This window comes from Petromyzon marinus, chromosome 3 (assembly GCF_048934315.1).
Source record: "Petromyzon marinus isolate PM22_M1 ecotype Great Lakes invasive population chromosome 3, UKy_Petmar_22M1.pri1.0, whole genome shotgun sequence".
Taxonomy (NCBI): Eukaryota; Metazoa; Chordata; class Hyperoartia; order Petromyzontiformes; family Petromyzontidae; genus Petromyzon; species Petromyzon marinus.
In genome coordinates this window covers 12,360,478-12,380,400 of record NC_133669.1, presented here as the reverse complement: position 1 = coordinate 12,380,400, position 19,923 = coordinate 12,360,478, and positions in this window count along the sequence as shown.

Here is a 19,923-nt window from a genome sequence, read left to right as displayed (position 1 = left end):
GAATTTGATAAATTAAAGACATCTAAAACACTAATTCTGATTGGGTTTTAACATTTGCAAATTTTATTATCTGTAATACTTCAGTGTAGATAAGTGGATGAGTAATTTCTACTCTCAAAATGTGTCTATTGTAATGTATATGGTAAATTACAAACGTGTGCATGGTTCCATTGTGCTACATTTCATATCATTTGCCTGAAGACCCTTAATATAGCTTATTTGAAAGCACCACGCAGGGTATATGGATGACCCTAGCCTTAATATTAACAGATGGATCAATTCAACATCATCAGCAACGGTTATCTGAAGATGCAAGATGACGATTGATGTCCAAGCACTTGCCAGTGACTGCCAAATGAAAGCACTGTTAGTGATTCCTAAATAACCTGTCTGATATATCCAAGTTTCGAATTCATTGTTTGGTGATTGGCTAATCAAACAAGGGCAATGTGCTACTGACCTTGCTTTACAAAGTTAAATGTTCATTGCTGCTGATAAATGTAAGAGCCACCAATTTTTTACCCATCAACTTTTGAGATTTCCCCCACAGGATATAAATGTTCTCAATCTTGCGATCTAAGCCATAATGCCAATGATAATGCAATTCCAATGCAACTTGGTTTAAACACCAAAATGTAGAAATTTGTAGTGATGGAAACAACCCAGCTAAATAGTGTTTTGTGTATCGTGCTGTATAGTGAGGCCGTTTTTTTTCAGACAGCAGTGGCTGGTGCTCACGAAGAGTAATGAAGTGTTACTGTTTACATTCACTGTGTGAATACTGTCTGTATCAATGGTGTTTCCAGAAAGTAGTGTAACTACCAATTTGTAGCACATCACTGACAGTAAATCTATACTTTTCCTAGCCCCGCGGCTACAGTTGTAATAGCATGCTGAGAACAGGTCAGACTGATATGCAGTACCTTATAATTACAGCCGTTTCCCGAGGTAGGTATAGCAAGCACATATTCTTTTATTGTATTTTATTGGGTCTGCAGCACTTGCAATTTTAAATTACTCTCAATTGTAAACTGGCAAAAGCGGGATTCAAGATGCATTATAGCTGGCACAATACGAATATAATTGTATTTTAAACCACACTCTAGCTTTTCATTTTCCATTCCCATAGCAACTAACCTGGACATTATGTGCAACCTTCATTTAATTGAGAGCCACATGAAAAAAAGCTTGCACATGCATTATGGCCAGTCTGCATGCATTGCCATTCTATATGGCATGCGTGCTTTTCGGTTTGGAATACACACAAACAAATCCTTCAAAAAGTATGGCAGTGTCAAATCGTACAGCGCTTACATATGCTTTGCCGTAGAGTTCTGTTTTCCTTGAGTAATAGGAATGCAAATTGTGACAAGTGTAGCAATGTACGAATCCAGATTTTGGTGACTAATCTTTCTCTCTTTTATCTATGACCCAAACGAGGTGTCAAATGCAATGGACACTAACGGTGAAGGAAATATTTTATATATATTTTAAAATATCTGAAATGAATGGGCTTTTACACTGCACAATGGCATGAATAAAACATGCAGCAGACCGTATCGTGTCCAAAAAAAACTGGACTAAAGCCTCACCCTGTAGCTACGATTCAATGCCGTGTTGTGCAAGCCTTATGACACTCCATTTTGCTACGAGGTGGAGAGAATACGAGGGGGCTGGGGTGAGGGGTGTTTTGCTATTTGGTGCCAACGTGGCTAAATTGGTTGGTCACAAAATGGTTATGCATCCTCCATCATGATAGGGAGGGAGCAATTAAATGAGACCACTATTGTGCTGCTAGGCATTCATGTCAGGTTTAGGAAAAAAAAGTTGAACAAACAAAAACCTGATTGTAAAAAATAGTTTTGATGCTTCTGAATTGTATGGGTCACGAAGAAATCAGGTGATGGACGTGACGGTAGAGCTCTTTTTTTCATCATCTAACGAGCGGATGTTAGCAGGAGACTAAAAAAACGGACAAACTCTCCCAGAGGTTAGGAAAGGTCAGTGGAGATTTTAGTTGTCACAAGAGGGTGGACATGCAAAATTACCTACGTTCATGATGATGCCTTTCCCTTGTTCAGTGATGCCACTGTAATAAAAGCTGTCACTTCAGAGGACATGGATGTGATTACTGTGGGAAACAGGACAGTAGCATTAAAGCCCTGACTTCAAAGTTCGCAATTCCATTTTAGACAGACACTTCTCAGAAGATATTTTGACTTACAAGGCTTCTCCTTTCACCTGCAGAATGGAATGTCTTCCATTACAACCAGAGATATCCCATCCTATCCCTTCAACCTGCCATTCCTATCCCACACTTCCACTGCCTCCACCATCTTAGTGAACAAGTCCTCTAATAGCTTTACATTATGTTAACTGTTTTGTGCAAAAGCATATTTGCACGTTTTTACGTTTTTGGAACTCAACCATTGCAGCTGGAATTAGAGCAGCTGTATTTATTGTAGTATGTAAAAAAAAAGACTAAATATGTGCTACAAACACAATAGCTTGCATTTCTCTGCAGCTCTAACTAAAAAGCCTTTACATTTTCCTCCCTTTATCGTCTGTATTTTCTAAAATTCAAATAATATTTGCAGCACACTCTTAAAAAATATACCAAACAAAAGCTTTCTATTTTATAATATTCAGTACCAGTTACTTCATAGATGTTTGCAAATGGGTCCATTGGAAATGTTTTCCCAACATCAGGACTTCTTGAATGGACTTCACTATTTCCAGGAAACATTTTCAGATCTACGGGCTCTAAAGTGGTTCACAGTAGGAGGAAAACACAGCACACTGTGTTTATGGAAAATTATTATACTTGCCATGAATTAATTACCACAGGGCAAATTTTCGTTAAAATATAGACGTATAGCCCTTTGTCAAATCACTGTGGAATTAAGGCCTCCCCACACTAGTTTGGTTGTGGGGGGTTGTTTGACCTTCACCGTACTGGTCACCGTGGGTTGGTGAAGGTGGTGTACCAGGATCGGTCAGATATCACTCGCTACTGATGTTCGCCATAGCCAGAAATGTCACTCAAGTAATCGAATTCATCGTGCAGTGCGCTCACCACTTGGACGTATGCCCAATACGAATTTTGTCAATAATTTAAGCACCTTCTGAAATACCAAAAGCGAATACTATATCGTTTGTGTAATACACATCAGATGGTGCCATGGTGTAACTGTTATGGTTAGCACATTGGACTTGCAATCCGGATGTTTTTTTATTTCATCTCTTAATGCGGCAGTTGAACAATGATGCACTTTATAAACCTCCCTGCCTCTATCAATCCAGCAGTATAAATGGTACCCCCTAGTTGATTGGCGGGTCGTGTGACATGGATAAAGTGTGAATACTCCAATCTATTCCAAGATGTCTGTCCAGTGTGGAAGAGTAGGCCAAATACTCTATAGAGGAGCTCCCTCTAGTTGAGATCCTAGCAGTGGCATGAGCAAGCACCTTTAGAGGAATTTGATCCCCCCCCCCCAGAAGCAATAAAACAAATCACCATAAATCCATGATACAGGCATTGAAAACGATAAGAGGAATTGATAATGGGGTTAAAGCGCTTGACAATGCTCACAACATACTCAGCACACTCACGTTCTCAGTGTAACAGTTAGCGAATCAAGGTTTAGGAGACTTGTCCCAGAGGGTATTGGTTAAGTGCTGCAAGTGTCCATAGTCATGCATCAAACTCTGAAGTTGGTGACTTTCAAAGTAGACGTGGATAAAGTTCCATAAGGATTTATGAAGGATGACTGGAGTGTTAGCACTCTTTGTTGACAGCTCTAAAATTGTTGTAAAAGGTACTGAGATTCAAGGAGTGAGTTGCTGTGACAGTCGGAGCCCAGAGACTGCATGTGTAAAGAAATACACTGCTGGTCTATTTTATTGATCCATGGTTCATCTTCTTTGGTTCTTTCGGTAAAGTCACGTAGAATGAGAATAAAATAATAAATTGATAAAATAAAATAACACAATAATATTCTCACGACGTTTCGTCGTGAGAATATCAATTTATTATTTTATTCTCATTCTACGTGACTTTACCGAAAGAACCAAAGATGAATCATTGCAGTCACGAAAGCTTTAAATCGAAATTTGATCCATGGTTGTCGAATGGTCATGATTAACTTCATGAAGGACCTCTTTAAAAATATATATTTGTCAATATATCCATACCAACAAAATGTAAAGGTCCCGCCTTGCATTTGCTTGTTCACGCCACTTCTGGTGGAAAGGCCTCCATAAGAGAGAGCTCGAGATGGCCCCTCGAGAGGATATTAGCCGACTATTCCACAATGGCCAGAATGTATTTGAAGAGGGAGCACTCACCCTTTATCCCACCGCACGTGACCTGCTGATGGACGTAACTATGGTATACCCATGCATACTGATGGATCGATAGGTGGAGAATTTAAGAAACTTGCCCATCGTTTCAACTGACATCCCGCAAATTTGAATCAGTGGCAAGTCCAGTGTGGTAACCATTACAACACCGCAGCATCCTTCCATTGTAAGTAAATATGTCTGAGCATTTCTTATCGAGCACTATTATGACTCCAGTCCATCACGAATGCGCACAATAGAGAACGATACATGTGTAGTGACGTGGAATGAGGCACTGGAGCGCGTGCCGCTGGGAGATTGGTAAACAATTTAATTAGGGGTAAACAGCGCGTTCTACCAGTTGCACCTGTGGGCAAAGCACGGAGCCATCTGGGGGATCCACAGAGGTGCGGGGGCCGAGGGCGGAGCCTGGCCACGCTGGGCAGGATAAAAGGACGAGCTCCGACTCACAGTTGGGGTGGCTGCGATCTAGAATGGAACTCGTCGTGTCTTGTCGTTGTGATCCTCACCCTCTTCAAGCTGTGGGTCTGGCAGCATGTTGGCTGTCCCGACCCGGTGTGTGGTTATCCCCTAAGGCTGTGAAGGCCGGGATAAAAATGAGAGAGAGAGTACTTCCTATTCGTGTCTGTGAATTAGCACACTATGCATGGATAAGGGATGCTCCTGAGTATTGACTCCAAAGTTTCATTATTTAGTATTTCCCTTTACATTAATAGAGCTTGAGCTTACTTTCTTGGTTCTTTCGATGTAACTTTACCGAAAGAACCAAGAATATGAATCACTGCTGTCACGAAAGCTTTAAATCAAAATTTAGAGCTTGAGCTTGTTAATTATCCAGCACTCCACAAGCTTTGTTTCACAATAAATAATTGTATTTGTTCGAATGGCAATAAAAACGCGTGGTTTTATACTGTGTTACAGATAGTCTTAGACGAGTAGATAATAATTTCTGGTGTTATATCAGATATACTTTTTTGGTGTACTTATTGGAGTAAATTTAATGTAGTCGGTAATTTGAGGTTCATACGGTAATTCTAAGTCTTATTAAAGGAAGGACATGCATTTAATTGAAATCAACAAACCTAATAAGTTCAGTTAGTGTGTATTACAAGAGAAAGCATTGATTTATTTTCTACATTGGTATGATCAATACGTTTTTTTTGAACGATTGCTATTAATGTCCTTGTAGACTAATGCTTTCATCTTATAAACGGAGTCGATTGTCCGATAAAGATCCTTGTGCACACACACCTGTGCACATGCTGGTTACATCGAAGCCAGTACTGTCACATCGTGCCTGAGTGTCCAGGCCAAACACGGTGGAAGTCTGTGCCTCGTGTGGAGTGACTGGCTTAATCCCAGGGACTAATCGTTAATTAAGGGCTGTGGGGCAGCCGTCTCTAACCCCATCACCGCCTGTGCCTCAGCACCCCTGGGAGTTACATTGTCTTAGGATCTTCTATAGCAACCTGACTAGGCCGAACACAGCTCTAGATGCGATGGAGCACTGTCCGTATCACACGAAGATACCAAACCCAAATATGGGCTAGATCAGGGGTGGGCAGATTTTTTGACTCGCGGGCCACAATGGGTTCTAAAATTTGACAGAGGGGCCGGGCCAGGAACAGATGGATGGAGTGTTTGTGTGAACTAATATAAATGACATGTAAAAATCATTGCATGAAAGGATTTGGCCTTTAACAGGTAGCAAAGCATTATTTGCAAGGCAATTTAACAAATTGCACGAACATGAACAATACAAAAACATGTCGTAACTCACGGTCAAAGTGCGCCATCTAATGGGGAAATGGGAGCATTACAGGAGAAAGGTAAAATTTAATTTAATAATAATATTTGGACAAATTCGGCGGGCCGGATTAAAAAGCCCAACGGGCCGTATACGGCCCAGGGGCCGTACTTTGCCCATGTCTGGGCTAGCTACACTGTTGGGGCAGTGTCAGAAAGCACCTTTTAAGGCCGAAAAGACGCACAAGGTTGCTGAGCGCTAGAGCGAACAGCTCACATTAGGAAGATTGCAAGTTCAAATCCTGGGATTTACTCGATTCATCATCCACTTGGGGATCGATCAAATAGGTACCAAGGGGAATTGTATATCCTATGTATCAACATGTCCTGGTCATTGGAATGTGGAGTTTCACCACTGGCTCAGGGCTGCAAGCAGGAGCTAAGCATCGCTTCAACGATCATTTGAGCAGGAAATCACCTTGGCTTTTTATTTTATGCACAAGGAGGTGGCGTAGCGCCATGACTGTCCACCTTTGTCTTCCGGATGCTGATGTTTACACACTGCATCAAGGTGCTCATTTAGCCTACGTAGATTGTTCGATAAATATCCTGTTGCTGAACACCCATTAAATCTGGCACAGTACACGTTGATGGTGGGGTCGACACGACACATGGTCACATTGCGGACATCTACACACCGCTGTGGATCGGCTTGGGCCACCAGTTACGGAAGCTCACGTCACCAGTTGTCATTGCTGTACATGGCCAAAATTTGAACCCAGGTTGCTGGGATTGTAGAACACACATACTCAAGTACACATGATGTAACACACACAGTGCACATCCACAGTTTGTTAACCTAATGCAGTATTTATATTATTTGCTTTGGTCCAAAGTCTATGCTCCCTCCCTTGAATTTATAACTTGCTTTACTGTTGAACGAATTGCATAAACGGAGGACTGTGCCCGTGCGCTTTACTTATTCTGTCTGAAACGTGTTTTGTTGTGTCCCCCACAACTGCTGCCCTTGAATAGATTCATCGCGCACAGAGTATGCAATTGGAAAAACATTGTATTGTTCCATTGCTTGGTATCTGCTCAAAATATAGGGCTGCCATCTTCAAGCAATTCAACAACCTTGGCCTTTGTTTGGCCACACACGCATTGTGAGCCATTGCCCCTGTCTCACAAATACGTACTGGGTTTTCACAGCGTAAAGGTGCTGATGTAAACCTGCTGCATGAAGTCAATTTAGCGAAGCTCCACTTCCGAAGCTCAACTTCTTTAAAAAAAAATCTCCACATTAATACGTTTTGCTGACACTTTAAGTCTCGTGCATTTGGTCTGGAAATTAACCCCGCAGACAATTTTAGGTGTGAAAATGTCTTCCGCATGTAAAATTCAGTATATTTTTAACACAATGAATAACAATTGCGCGTCCACTTTGTCAATCCACTTCTGGATGAAGGCCTTCCCACGCTCTGCAAGTCGTTTGGGGTTATTTAACTATTTAACTATACTTCATCATGCTTGTCAGTGCGGGTTGTTGAAGGCGGGAATCAGGGAATGGAGCATAGCATATGACAACAATAGCATTTGCTGCACTTTCTGACAAGGTAGCCCCAGCGCAAGCCTCTTGACACCAGTTGAATGTGTAGTGACTGTATGGTGCCGACCCGGGAGGATATAAGGCGGGTCCCTGAGAAGGACCGGGGTTCTTCGTCCGACAGCTGGAAGCTCTACGTCTAGAAGCTGGAAGCTCTACGTCCTACGAGGCATCAACAAGTGGTCGGGGCACCCGAGTGAGGGTCTGAACCTTTGTAGCGATAACTCCTACGTATAGAGTAGTCAGCTGGGTGGTCACCACCCTAGGCTGTATCTGGTGAAGGGGCAGTTACCCCTTTGTGTTAACGTGTTGATGTTACAATAAATGTGTTGCCTCTCAAGAGAAACGTCTGAGACTCAGCTGGACTCACTACAAATGCATAGTGGTGATGACCTAACCAAGCTCAACTCTGCTTAGCTTCTGACAAGTGATGAGGCCGGCCACATTGCGGATGATTTTGCCCATAGGAAATGTAACACAGAAGCAGTGTATACGTCATAGTCATTTCTTGTGATGCATTATGCTAACCAGATACTCCTCAAATACTTATGTGATAACTGTGCTGTACTGTAATTGGAGCGTGCCGATGTTAAATGGGTTAAAATAGTGACAGGATATCGGCATGAAGTAAAAATTGTGAGGAAGGGGTCATAAAGAACATGGTATGTCAGAAACGAAACACATTTTTGTAAACATTTAATAATATACTGTATTTCGTAATATCAACAATATCCTTGTAATTCTCAGCTTCTCCCCTTCAAAAGCAAACAGAGATCACTTGAAATTTGTCTACGCTTACAGAAACGCAAAAAAGGTAAAACATGAAATCAATATTCCCCTGCTGTTCGCGTATGATTGGATATTTTTTATTCAACGTGTCATGTACCAAGTTTAGCAGTACAGCGACGCTCAGTGTGTAGCAATGAGCACGTGAAATTGGAAAGACGCAGCTGTCTCCTCTTGCTGAGTTTACCGTGTCAGATGAAACTTGCTGATGCCAAAACTTTATCTCGTTGGCCCAGCCTAATGAAAGGCAGCCAGAAACATTATGCTGTACGCATGTGCTTGTGCGCAGTAACCCAAACGTGAAAGCAAACGCTGCATACAGACCTATGTATGAAATGTGTGTTGAGTCGAAAATAAAAAAAAGTGCCACTCACTGGAATTGTTTGGTTGTTCGTGGTGCATATATATTTTTTATATTTTCACGTGCAAATCAGTAAAACTTTTGTACAAAACTATAAGATGAGCAAGTCTGTTTTTGCCCACTGTTGCATATGTAGTGGGTTCCCAGGACACTTAGACGGTAGAGTAGAGGCAGCACTATTTATTGAACAAGGGGTTACACTGAAAGGGGTAACGGCCCCTTCACCCGTATACACTCAGGGATACCCTTAGGCTATCTAGCATAAGCCCTATGCTCCCAATTCCTCCAGCTACAGGCGCTAGAGGAGGCTATCTGATCTGGCCCTGGTCAAGCACAGATCTCGGCACCCCACCAACCAGACCGGCCAGTGGTACGTTCTGGGGCCGTACCACTGGCCGTACCACTGGCTTGCCCTGCCGGCCCTGAAAAGGACAGCGGTCAGGGAAGTTCCAGGGTCTATCTAGCCGGCCTTCCTTCTTCACTGGTTCTTCACTCTTGGCCCCAACACACTGCCCCGAGCTCTCTGGCGCCCCGCCCTTTATACCCATACCCCACTGAGGGTGGGGCTATAGCGGACGTGGTTGTAGCCACCCAGGTGTGGCTGTGCCTCACCTTCCCACACCGTGTGTTTCCTTCCCATAACACCCCTACACATAGAAGCAGGGATTAATGCTGTAACTTGCTGACCCACCCATATTGGACATCTGTGTGAAAAATATATTCATAGCTCATCAGTGTCCTCCAGTCTAAATACAGATTCTTCGTCTGAGTCTGAATGTCAGCTTGGCTCTGTGTGAGTAGGTGACTATTTCCACACCTGGCATGATGAGGCCTTCATCCAGCAGCTGATTGACAAAAGGGCTGTAGATTTTCAGTACTTGATTCAGATGAAGTCTATAATCTGTGCATTACTGTCAGTAAGTTTCTTAAATCTCCCCCCCCCCCCGCGTCTGCCAACCAAGCAGCATCAATGTATGTATGTTGTTCTTTCCCACCGTAAGTAGTAAACCGTGCCAATCAGAGGTACTGGGGAAGGACATTAAACAAAAAAAACAAGAAGCAGTAATCAAGAAATGAAATAAATGGGTACACCACAGTCACTGGTAGGTCACGTGTGTGGTGGGGTAAAGTGTGGGTACTCCAACCTCTTCCAAGACAACTGACCAGCGTGGAAGAGTAGGCCAAATACCCATTAAGAGGGGCTTAATTCCGTGGAGGATCTTATGCCAGTAGTGGTATAAGCAAGCAATTATATATATTAAACTAGAATATTTTTTTTATTTTACTCGGTAAGGCCCACTGAGCTATTTAGCTCTTTTTCAGAAGCGACCTGGCCACAAACGATAGCTCAACGAAGTGGCTTATTGTGTGGAATTGTATAGCAGCCAAATACCTGAACCTTTACCCTGTGATGCTGATAATATTCACCGACAAATGGGCAACGACCATGATACTGTACTATGGCCAGTGCTAAATTAGTTGCCCGTTTTAGCAGACAGGATTCCTACCTTCACCATTAGACCTCCTTTGCCAGTACCAAAATATAATAATAGCGTTTGTCTCCTTTTTTCTGGCAACAAAACTGAAAACTTTTTACAAGGATTCATGTCTGCATTAACCAGTCAAAATGCAAACAAAAAACACACTATGATAATATATGCATTGTCCTTGAAATTGATTGGTCCACACCAAGGGACGGCTTTCAAGAGACGGCTTTTCTTTAAAAGCCGTCCCTTGGTGTGGACCAATCAGTTTCAAGGACAATGCATATATTATCAGTGTGTTTTTTGTTTGCATTTTGACTGCAGGTATTGTGGTTAATGCAGACATGAATCCTTGTAAAAAGGTTTAAGTTTTGTTGCCAGAAAAAAGGGGAAAAACCCTATTATTATATTAGGATTTCTACCCTCACAGCGTTGAACAGGGGGTTGTGTCGTGACTCTGGCAGGGTGAGACGATACGGTCTGGCCCGCTTGCTCGGCAAACACGCGAATGTAAAGCGCATTCCGTCGGTGGCGACCTTGCAGGGTGACGTGCACACACACACTGAGGAAACGCTTGTACTCTCAGATTTTGTTTCCCATATAACCATTGCACAAACTCGTACCACTCCAAATCAAAGAATGTGCATGCACACACACACCTATATAGATGTTGTGGCTGAACAGGTGTTTTGCGTTTCGTTGGCTTTCTGGGTGGTCTGCGCGGTCTGCTGGAAATTGCACGCACCTGGTAGGAAAGATTACCCATTAATCCAGGCGTTTCGACATGGCGTTTCCGACACACAGCACTCAGTTTTTTTCCAGGAGTTCACATCACCCCATGACATTTCTCTGTAGTCAGAGAAAATGAGCACAACCTGAATCGTGCCACTTGGTGGAAGGCATGAGTGGTCGATTAATCCAAGGAGGGCCAGGGATTCATGGTCTTCATTCAATTCAATCATCGATTCTGTTGTAAGGACTTCCAGTGGCTCGAAGGGTGACATGGAACCCGTGAGATACAACATGTGCGAATGAAATGAAACATGATTATTTCACAAAATTGATGTCTCATCCGCTTTAAGAATGAGTAATAATTGATCAATAGATGCATTGTTAATCTCTGATATACTGGCAGCTGTCTTTGGATAGTCGTGCACAGTACTTCATTAATTGCATATTTGCCAGTACATAATATAACATGCAATTAAATATCATAAATGAAGATTTAACAATTATAATACATTCTATATATTCTATACATTCTATATATTCCATAAAGCAGTCTGTTCAGTGCACCCCAAAACAAGTCCTTAGAAAAGTAAAAAAACGTATACAATTCGATGTTGTCATTATGTCAAGCAACACACAGAAATGTTTAAATAGATTATGGCCTTTGTGCATTATGCAAAAACCATCAGTATCTCCTGAAGAAGTGCATTGTGTTCCTCTTGCCTTAGTCCTCTAGCCTTAGACTGAATGTGACCAAATAACATGATGGGGTTTTCTCAGCTTTTACGGAATTGATTATTAGCACTATATATCAACATTACTGGACTAACCTCGCGCAGCAAAGCGTTTCTGTTCTATTAAATATTAATGGATAATGGCTTCTAATTTTCATTTGCGAGCTTAAACTGTCCAGCTCACTCTGTGCTATAACTGTGTAGTTTGTGGGAATAATCACACATTTCAGGTTCAATTAGCTGACCTCCAACTTAGCTGATATCCTGTACACACTGCTTGCTATCAGTAATAATACACGCGATATTACCTATTAATCGACAAAGAAAACAACATAATACTGTAATGTAGTCTGATGAAATTTGGTTTCTATTACGTTTACAATTTAAAGTTTGAGCCCTTCTAATTTCCTGACTGGATAAAAGCCGAGGATCAGTACAAATGTCACTTTCTACTGAGTTTATCCATGAGTGAGAATCCAACTGACAATACCAAGGTTCATAGCACAGTGGGATAACCAATGATCCACAGCACCCGCGCACCTCCCGTGTTCTCATTAACTGATGCTTATATACATACACAATGTAATAATGTCTCTGAAACAAGATTGTATCTGTTTTGTTTTAGAATGAGCCACCAATTAAACTGTTTACACAATATTTTTTGTGACATAAGGTCTTACGTTATGAATACTAGAGTGAGAATAATAGGCACTATCAATGTCTCCCATGTGTTATTGTTATAATGAACATAACAATAACACAGCCTAGACTCTAGCAAACTACTACCATTAATTATCACCAAAAGATTTTTTTCTGAAGACAGCACGACTTAGATTACAGTACAGCAGCATGCTTGTTTAAAATTATTCCAGACCATGTCAAGCAATGGGTAGTTTTTGCAGCTTTGGTGAAACTCTACGTTGTGAAAACACATATCCTTTAAAAGAGCGTCAATTGTAACTGGCCCAGACACACAGATGTGACATTAACATTCCATCCACAATGTCTGCTCAAGACCGAGTCTGTATTTGACCATTGTTGCGTAGAAGCAGGGTTTAATTTCTGCAGGGTCTTGCCAGGTTGGCAACCCAAAATATATTCTGCACTTGGCACACCACGTCTAGTATACCTATGACTGTGGCTACAACTAGCCACGTGCCACCTCCTGGTCTACCAGTGACCCAGGAAATGTTTTGGTGACAAATTAATCCTTTTCTAGATTTGAAGCTTTCGTGACTGCAAGGATCCATACTCTTTTGTTCTATTCGGTAAAGTCACGTAGGTAAAAAAAAAAAATTACGATGTTTCGGCCACAACACAAGTGGCCTTCATCAGGTGAAGGGGCTGGACTGTCCAGAGGACAGCGTTGGAGTGAAGACAACAAGCCCAGGTCGCGTCCTTTAAGCTGTGTGGGAGGAAAAAAAAAGAAAAAACGCCTTGACAAAGGAATTAGCATAAAATGATGTACTGGACCGGCATGGTGGGGGGGGGGGGGGAGAGTTTACATAATGTTGGTGTGAAGGGAAATAAGCTGCTGTGAAAGTTTGGGATACCACTACTTGAATAAATATACTGTACCATTGAAAATTAGTTTAATGTTTGGTTTGATTTAGAACATCTTTCCAATGATTGCTTAATTTGAAACCCTCCTCTCGGTTGAAATTGTGTCTGTGTTTGTAAATCTGAATTGCCTCGTGGACAAATCTCTGATAAAAACCCGTGGGTTTGCAGAGAACCTTGGTATCGGAGAAAACTATATCGTGATTACCCACAGCGTTGTAACAGTGATCAGCTACGGCAGAATAATTCGTTCTGCCGTGTTTCAAATCTGATTTGTGCTCGCGAATTCGGTCAGAGACATGTCGTTTCGTCTCCCCGATGTAGCAGTCACCACAGGTGCAGCTCAATTTGTAAACCGCGGGGTACTGTAAGTCAGGAACGACATCCTTCATGGATGGGATCAGGTCACGGATTTTGTGTACTGTATTGAACCGGACCAGGATGTTGTGTTTGTTTAGAATTTTGGAGATCTTTTTAGTAACGCCTGCTATATATGGTAGTCTGATGGTTTTGACCGGAGTATCAAGTGGTTGTTTCTGTATGGAGGGAGAAACAGCTTGGCGGATAAAAAAGGTCAGAGTATCCGTTTCTCTTGAGGGCCAGGTGTACATGTTTTAATTCACTGGTCAGGTGGTGTTGGTCCGAAATGCAATGTGCCCTGTGGTATAACGTTTTGATGAGAGAATTCTTTTGAGCTGGGTGGTGGTGGGAATCAGGTTTCAAGTAGGAATCTGTGTGAGTGGGTTTCCTGTAGACAGAATGCCCCAGTGAGCCATCAGGTCTCCTCTCAAACAGAACATCCAAGAATGGTAGCTTGCCATCTTTCTCCACTTCCATGGTGATTTTGATGGCGGGAAGTCTAGAATTGATGTGGTGTAGGAAAAGGTTCAAAGCTGGGAGGCCATGTGGCCAAATGACGAAAGTGTCATCCACATATCTCTTCCACAGGGAAGGTCTGAGGGTGGAAGTCTGGATGGCGTCTGATTCAAATTTCTCCATGAAAACATTGGCTATCACTGGTGATAAGGGAGAACCCATGGGGGTACCCTCATTTTGTGTGTAGAAGGTGCCATTCCAAGTAAAGTAGGTATTGGTGAGGCAGTGTCTAATCAGCGCAGGTGTATCGGGGTCTCGTCCATGTTGTACCAAATTTTCAATGATTTCAATGGTGTCAGGTACCGGGACCTTGGTGAACAGGGAGACTACATCGAAGCTGACAAGGGTATCGTCAGGGGACAGCACAACGTCTTTGACCATAGAGACCAAATGAGCTGAGTTAAGTACTGCTGAGGAGGTCTTGCCAGTGAAAGGTAGCAAGGTATCTGACAGAAAACGTGCTAGCTTATAGGTGCCATCGCTATCCCAGCGCACACGCTGCATCGCGCGCCACGGCCCTCTCGGGCCGGCACCATACAGTGGCATCACTGACGTCACTACACATACGCAGAAGTCTGGCAGCCTGCATCACACCAAAAAACATTACAGAGCATCGGTATGATGGCACAATGTCACATGTTTTTCATTTATTTCAATTTTCAACAACAGAAACACGAATTTAAATGTAATTGTAAGCTGTCACAATATGCACTTTTAAAGAAAAAAGTCGAAGTGTTTAAATGTACAAGCATTAAGTAATTTGGTGGCTCTGAATTGGAGGTTGAAATTCCATGTTACAATGAGTGGAGATTAGAAAGTACACAAAGTGGTACTAATAGTAATATTAAAGTGTGTATTTACCCAGGAAAGCATCACCGAGTGTCAAGATTCTTTTTAGGAGGATTCTGCCTATTTTATTTACAGTAGGAGATGTTACTGCTGAGAGTAATACCAATAGACTAATTTGTAGGTACTCTAATTTATCAGCATTGGGATGTTTAACCAATACCAGTTACATGCTCTTTTTACACGCTTTCATTTAACTCTGTCTGTTGTTGTCTTTGTTGTATCCTCAAATCTTGGTATCGACTGCAAACTTTGTATATTCATGTCATACTGATGACAATACTATATTCTATCATTAGAAATATATTTTTAAACATCATTTTTTATATGTTATGTTTCGGCTTGGGTCTAATTGTCCACGCACAACTGACGTTGGCTGTCATTGACCACGGTCCCCCTTACGTTGTGGCAAACTTCGGGGCCACTTCCTGGAGTCGTGGAATTCTTCCATTACTAGTACATTTCATTAAAGCGTGTTTAAAAAAAAAGTTTGTTTGAAAATATTACTTATTACTGATTTTTTTTCACTACGGAGGGATGGTGGACTGTCAATCACAGTGCAGGATTCGAACTGACAACCTTCGGATCGCTATTCTATTGCTCTGCCACAGTATCTCGTTAAAATATAATAATTTCCATTGTTTGTCATTCCACTGCTGGATGAAGGCCTCCCCATACTGCGTCAGTCATGGGGGGTTATTTTTTTCACCATACATTACCTACACTTGGTAATTTGAGAGTCGTTGACAGTGAAGGTGCCCAGGACCCAATGTAGACATCACTCAGCCACTCAACTGTGTCTCGTGGCTCCAGACCCATAGCGTAGGAGGTGGCTGAAGAGGGCCAAACCCCTCTAAAAAAACGACATTGTTTAAACTTTAAAGCAGCGGGTCTTAACCCCGTGCGGTGTGACCCCCATTGGCTTCGTGGCACGAAAGCTTTTGAGGGGTGGGGGGCGCAGGCTGTGGCATGGGTATCGTGCAGGAGATATTTCAAGGAACGTCGTCACCACATCGTGGTGACAACGCGCACTTATAAGCAACATGAGACACGATGAATGCCTTGCAAGTACCTCGTTCACTGGACATATGTACAGGTTCTTTTTCTGTATTTTTATAGTTGTGTGTTTTGGGATTGAAGAGCTGTGTGTGGGGGGTGCAGTGATTTGACCGGAGAGTCACCATACCAGAGAGTTTGAGAGCCACTGGATTTATGTTTGTTTCACATTGACTGCTTCCCCCCACCCCTCGCCAATCCTGAGTTTTTGTTCGACCCCCCTTTAAACAAGGTCACGCTCGAGGGTTGTGTGACACCCTCACTACCGTGAGAGTCTGGTGTCGAGTTAACTGGTTGCTGTGCAAATGGCACACACCAACACACCCCACAATACTGTACTTCCGTCTCAGCACATTGGCGACAATCGAGGCGGCGTTCAAGGTTTAATGGCAAACGGAACATTCTTGTGTGCAGAGTCAAGGAACGGCAGTATAGTTGGTAAACACGGGTGTAGAAAAAAAGGACACACACCTTAGCACGCAAGCTTGTCACCACCAAGTCTTGCCAAACCACCTTCATATTCATGGCAATTGACGTGTAAAGAACATACCATAACACCCCTAAACTTCGACACACACAGGAATTGTTAAGGGAGGTGATGCATTTGCAAGTTTTGATGTGGTGTGGGGAGGGCTTCATCCAGCAGTGGATTGAAAAAAAAAGATCTGTATTAACACAAGATAAATCGAACCAGTTGCGTTTTGGGAGCCATGGTTTCATACATTTGTTGGCGTGGAGGGGCAAAATACAGCCCCGTAATAATTGTCCCCATACTTAATTATAGCATCATAATAAACATTTTTTTTATTCCGAACACATTTTGTACGCATAAAAATAAATTAGATTTTAGTTGCTCGTGTATTTAAGTCACTGAATAATTAATTTCACTGCGCATTAAATTGAACCCAATTAGACAAACAGGCCACTTTGATTTTTTTTGCACGCATGTGAGATTTGGTCAATAGTATTGATTGGATAAAATATGTTCTCATTAGGAGACCTACACATTAATTAACTAAACTGTACAGAAAATATTAAATACTTGGACATTAAATACTCACATCATTTATATGGATACACAGTAATGCTTTATTTAGCAAATTATAATATTATCTTTATATTTCTGTGCATTTCAGATTTTAGGTAAAGTATGCTGGAACTGTACTGGATGTAATAACTATTCCAAATCCACTGCTAGATAAAAAAAAAACCTGCCAATAAAATCCCGATTTCATAATTACAGTACTCTATTATCTGATCACTCTTTGTATAACGCTTTCAAATTAACGAAGCATTTATACACTTTACAACATTCTCAAAGGCGAGTTAGTATCAATGCCCAGCTTGCATTTGGAAGTTTACAACTCCTGGTTGGGAGTTGACCCAGCTCAACATTCATTTCGAGGGTTGATAAAAATGAGTAATACTTTATGAAGAAGTTAACATTGGTTGTCCTGTGGATAAACTCACTCCTGCCATATTAACGTGGAATTTCCACCACTGGCTCAGGACTGTGAACTGGATGAGTACCGTTTTAATGTTCATTTGAGCAAGAAATCACGATGACGAATGTGTGTTTATACACCGATTGTGGAAATGTAAAATGGTCTTTTAAAGATTTTTTTCATCGCAAGCTATTTCAGTTACAAGTTAGGTGTGTGCGCTTTCATCTGATTGACACGATGCTTTTCTCTCCCTCACAATAAGCTATCTCTCGTTTCATCCCGACATTTTGACAGACAGGATATGCATTGAAAAAGAAATAAGGGGTGGGGGAAGGGAATCGTTGATGCTTGAATGAATTTGAAACAAACGCCATTTTAAATATATATTTTTTTCTGAAAGCCACGGTCAGGTTAGGTTACTCCGCCAAATCGCATCTCTCTTTTGCGCGGCCGCATGGAACATTTGAACAAACACCAAGCTGCTCTGGTTTAGAGCTATGGTCACTTGCCAGGGAAGTTTTATATACTCATTGGTTTTTTCGGTAAAGTCACGTAGGTAAAAAAATGAAAACAAATAAAATGTATATTCTTAGTTTTTTTCGGTAAAGTCACGTTGAAGAGAAACAACAAAATAATAAAATATATATAAAACAATAAAAAATTCTCACGACGTTTCGACCATAACTCAAACGGTCATCTTCAGGTGTGTTATGCAAACCAACACACCTGAAGATGACCGTTTGAGTTATGGTCGAAACGTCGTGAGAATTTTTTATTGATTCATATTTTTGGTTCTTTCGGTAAAGTCACGTAGAAGGGAAAATAATAAAATAATACAAATAGAAAACAATAAAATTATCTTTCAGACCTGATGATGATTGCTTGTGTTGCAGTCAAAACGTAAGAATTTTGTTTTATATTTTTATTATTTTATTGTTTCCCTTCTAAGTGACTTTACCGAAAGAACCAAGAATATTAATTTTATTTGTTTTCATTTCAATTACATTTTATTTGTTTTCATTAAAAAAATTTTTTTTACCGACGTGACTTTACCTAAAAAAAAACAAAGAGTATGGATCCTTGCAGTCACGAAAACTTCCAAATTAGAAGTTTTATATATTTTTTTCCTCGCGGATAATATAACCGTGTGTTCGCGTGTTCTAGAGCGTTCCGGTCAGCTACCCTAACGGAAACTGACACGACTGCGTCAGTGCCATCATCATTGGCGACCACCACAGGTGTGCTGGGCTCCTGGCTGCCGTGAGTTTTAAAATACAAAAACATCCACCCATGTCCCGGGGTTGGACCTGATGACTCACCAGCCACAATCTTCCCCTTCCCCACACGCCACCAGCGAAGCTCACCTGACCAGAAAGCAAGCCTCCGTCTTCGCCAGTTTCTACACAAGTTCAGGAATAACATCACCACACACCCCTCTCCTCCATCGCCACGCCAATACCTCTCACCCCGGCTCACTTTTGTGTTATTGCCGTTATTAAAAAAAATCAGGTCCATGCTGAGTTTATTTTTTTAAACGCTTGTGTTGGGGGGTACACATCCACATCAGAGGTAAGCTTTCATCGGTTTGTTTCACCTGCTTAGTAGATTACAGTGTTATACATTGACAACGCTGGATTCTAGCTAGACTCTGAAGTTATAATGGTGTGAAATTGTGCTGTTGTGATTGTGAGTACGACAGTTGAATTACTCGAACGGTTTACGTGATCATTGGCAATTGATTTAATATCAACGTGTGCCGAGTTCACTACTTTCAATGGATCGTGTGATTAAAAGCAATGCAGGTACATCTATGTAACAAATATGTAATTAGATGTATTTTGTTTTTACTTTATCAAGAACAAATACATTTTGTATGTTTCGTATAAGTTATTTCGGTAAAAGAACAAAACTAATGTAAGTATAATGAACCACATTTACATGGTAACAGCCTGTACTGCTTTAATTATAATTGTGTTTTTTAGATAATTTAAAGCAAGTCTTGTAATTTCTAACACTTAACCCATCTCTTAAACCGTATTGTGAACTACAGTATAAACACAGTATACTGTATGCTAAATGTGGAAAATGTGCATTGGCTCTTGATATCTAACTCCACCTCTTGACAGTGGGACGTACAAAACGAACGCGCAAATCTATGTTGGTTAGACCACACTTATTAAAAATAACCCCTTAAGATACAATACTGCCAGGATATTGAGCTTCATTCCTTTTACCTTCACTATATCTTGATCAATGTCGCGGCATCTCTTTGAACAGCATTATTACTGGCTCGGGAACCATGTTTTGTGAATATGCTGCTCTATCTTATCGC